This window comes from Tupaia chinensis, unplaced genomic scaffold (assembly GCF_000334495.1).
Source record: "Tupaia chinensis unplaced genomic scaffold, TupChi_1.0 Scaffold000318_1, whole genome shotgun sequence".
Lineage (NCBI taxonomy): Eukaryota > Metazoa > Chordata > Mammalia > Scandentia > Tupaiidae > Tupaia > Tupaia belangeri.
The window spans coordinates 1,497,847-1,501,311 of record NW_006159811.1 but is presented as its reverse complement, the minus strand read 5'-3'; the positions used below and the strand labels follow the sequence as shown (position 1 = coordinate 1,501,311).

At 45.4% G+C, this 3,465-nt stretch overlaps 1 pseudogene; it reads left to right on the top strand.

The window, feature by feature from the left end:
* The first annotated feature begins 1,334 nt into the window (after positions 1–1,334).
* On the top strand, positions 1,335–2,176 carry LOC102488252 (glucosamine-6-phosphate isomerase 1-like; annotated as a pseudogene).
* Positions 2,177–3,465: the final 1,289 nt, after the last annotated feature.

The following is a 3,465-nucleotide window of genomic DNA, read 5'->3' as shown; positions in this document are numbered from 1 at the left end:
TGGGGACACGCAGAGCCCGGAAGGGCCCGCGACGTCCCCAGGCCGGACGCAGCCTTGGCGCCCGGCCCCTATTCTAATTTTTTTTATAAAACAGTCAATTGCTATTTCTCGTTTTGCTTGTAAAAATACTTTGCCCATCTTGAAACACCTCCCATACCAATCCAGTTGAGAATACTATACATGTCATCATCAACAGTTTATAAGCCCTCTCTATTTCTCACTAACGTCCTGACTCTCTATTGTTCACTTGCTATCCCCTTCTATCCTCTTCTCTTCACTCACCCCACTCCACATTGTCCTATTCTCATTAAGTACCTTCACTGTTTTTATGTCCTCCGATTTATTGCTCTCTACTATAGAGTGCGGATAGTCGGTGTATATTGAGTGGATATATACAATATCTTTCTTTCATAGCCTGGCTTATTTCACTCAGCAATAGATCCTCCATACCAGCATGTTATCATCAATAATATTCCATTTCTACTTTCATACCATGTATACATACATATATGTTTTTTATCCTATCTTTGACCCTCTGCCCTTTCCCCCTCTCCCATTACACTATCTCTGCTATATACAGTCATCTTCCAGGGGAACCATTGAAAATATGATACCTGTAAGTAAAGGGAGAAGGGCCACAAGTTTAGTTTTCACCAATAGGGATCATAGATTCCATTTAATGTTGGATCAAGGGTGGGTCTCGTGCGGATCCGCCATTGTTGGAATGGTGCCGTGGGGCTCTAGAGCGTGAGCTATCCTCGGGTACCTGGCTTCCTCAAGAATGGTAGAATAGTTCCTGTTCTTCCCTGAGGCAATGTAGGGCTGGTAACCATCATCTTCTCCCTGTCCCCCTCTGGGGGCGCGGCTGCGACGGTCATATTCTTGATTGAGCCAATATACAATGTATTCTGGATGGAAAAATCTCATTTTGTATACTGTACTGATGTACAATGAATGTAAATAAATTAATGTTAAAAAATTCAATCACAAGCAAATTTAAATGAGTATTTTTTTCTTCAGAAATTCTTTAAGTTTTTTTTTTCCTATGAAAAAGAGAGACAGATACCCCCAATAGGGTCTTCACACTGCAATCCACCCCAAGCCTCAGCCAACCACGTTCATGAACACACACTCCTGCAGCCAACATGTACGGGGAATCATTGAACATGAACCAAAGACTTTCCCATGCAGTTTCAGCATTGTGGAGCATTATATTACCACCCTGACACTGCAGCTGGCCAAATTCTCCTGAAGTTCTTGAGTAGCAAGAATACGGTCCTCTGGAGATCAGTAGCACTGTCGCTGCAGCCACCACAGGAGGCATCCGAGACAAGATGAAGTTTATCATCCTCGACCACTTTTCTCAGGCCAGCAAGTGGGTGGCCAAATACATCAGGAACCACATCATCCAGTTGAACCCAGGCCTAGGCAAGTACTTCACCCTGGGGCTGCCCACTGGGAGCACCCCTCATGGCTGCTATAAGAAGCTGATTGAACACTACAACAATGAGGACCTGTCCTTTAAATATGTGAAGACCTTCAACATGGATGAGTGTGTGGGACTTCCTTGAGACCACCTGGAGAGTTACCACTCCTTAATGTGGAACAACTTTTTCAAGCACATTGACATCCATCCTGGATGGGAATGTAGCTGACCCACAGGCTGAGTGTGATGCCTTTGAAGAAAAGATCAAGGTCCCATGCAGGACCAAGCTCTTTGTTGGAGGCATCAGCCCCAGTGGACACATTGCTTTCAATGAGCCAGGCTCCAGTCTGGTGTCCTTTGTAAAGACACTGGCCATGGACACCATCCTGGCCAGCACCAGGTTCTTTGATGGAGATCTGGCCAAGGTGCCCACCATGACCCTGACACGGGCACTGTCATGGTTGCTAGAGAGGTGAAGGTCCTCATCACAGGCTCTCACAAGGCATTCGCTCTGTACAAGGCCATTGAGGAGGGCATGAACCCCATGTGGAACATGTCGCCTTCCAGCAGCATCCCTGAGCCATGTTTGTGTGTGATGAGGATGCCACATTGGAGCTGAAAGTGAAGACCATCAAGTATTTTTTCAAAGGTTTAATGCTTGCTCATAACATGTCAGTGGACCACTTGTACAGTATCAAAGAGAAAGAAATTGAGAAATTCCAGTCTTCTAAGAAACTGTACAGTGATTAGCCTGTGCTGGGACCAAATATCAAGTACCTCATGAGACAGGCAGATCTTTCTGGAAATTGTCTTTAAGAGAACAGAACTGTATTTCTTATTCCGGTATGGCTACTCAAGACAAATGGGTGAACTTACTCTTCTTGGCTGTGAGGATAGGGGCCTTGTCATGTAGTCTAGCTATAGGGAGAATGACTTGTTTGTAGCTTAATTAGAAAAAAATCTGAAAAAGGCACTCCATCATTTTGATGTCTTCCACATCCAGATTAAGAGCTTTGAGTTTGTGTTTTGCCCCTGCCACTGTTCATATGTGCAGAACGCTCCCATCAGGAACTTCTATCCTTACATGCACTGATTATTAAGTGGGAGGGAATCAGGGCTTGTATATATTGGACACACCTCTTTGGAGAGTCTCAAGAGCCCTCTTGAGCAGACCATTCCCTCATTTCAGAATCATTATTCCTAGTTTAAGAACAGACTTTCCAGTATCTAAACTAAGTAGAAGGAAGCAGTCCCTTTAATCAGTTAGTTACAAGTGCTATGAAAAGAAAACCATCCCTTACTGCCTCCACACACTTTTTTTTTTTCTGCTCTCACTTCCAGCCTTTTCACAAACCCCAAGAATTCTTCGGGGAGGATTGGGTGAGTAAGACTAAAGAGATGACTTTTGATGATACACCCAGAGCCTCGAGGGGCCCAGCCACGTCAGACTTCTCTTCCCCAGGCACCCTCCAGCACAAGAGGGGGAAGGCGGAAACCCTATTCCCACTAGAGCCTTGTGTTTTTGTCCAAGGTCCCCCTGTGGCTCCTCTCTCTTACAGACTCATTAGTAAGTCGGAGTCCAGAGGGGCAAGAAACACTGCCACTTCAGTGTTGTGTTCAGCCAGGTGACAGCTGGGCACAAGTTCGGTTGTTGAGTTTGGCTGCAACACAAGAGTGCCATGCTGCCCCACTTCCTTGAGAATTGAGGGTCACCAAATGCATTAGTACTGTTACCCCCTCTCACAAGACCCTGCTCTCCTAACCCTCTCAGCTTCACATGCTGGTGTTCTCAAAATACCGGTATATAAGCCTTTGTCCATTGTCTTCCACCCCCTGCTCCAAGACAAGGCTGTTGCTCCAGCTTCCCTTTACTCTTTTCAGCCTTCGTGGAGTGGACTGGCCACCTCCCTGTTTCTGAGCCTGTTTCAAAGCTACTGCTGCCTCTATGTCTGGGAAAGATCTTTAAAGATCTTTCGGGTCTTTCTTTCAGTGTTACATTTGGTACCAGCATTTCGCCTGTAACTTTTTTTTTTTTTTTT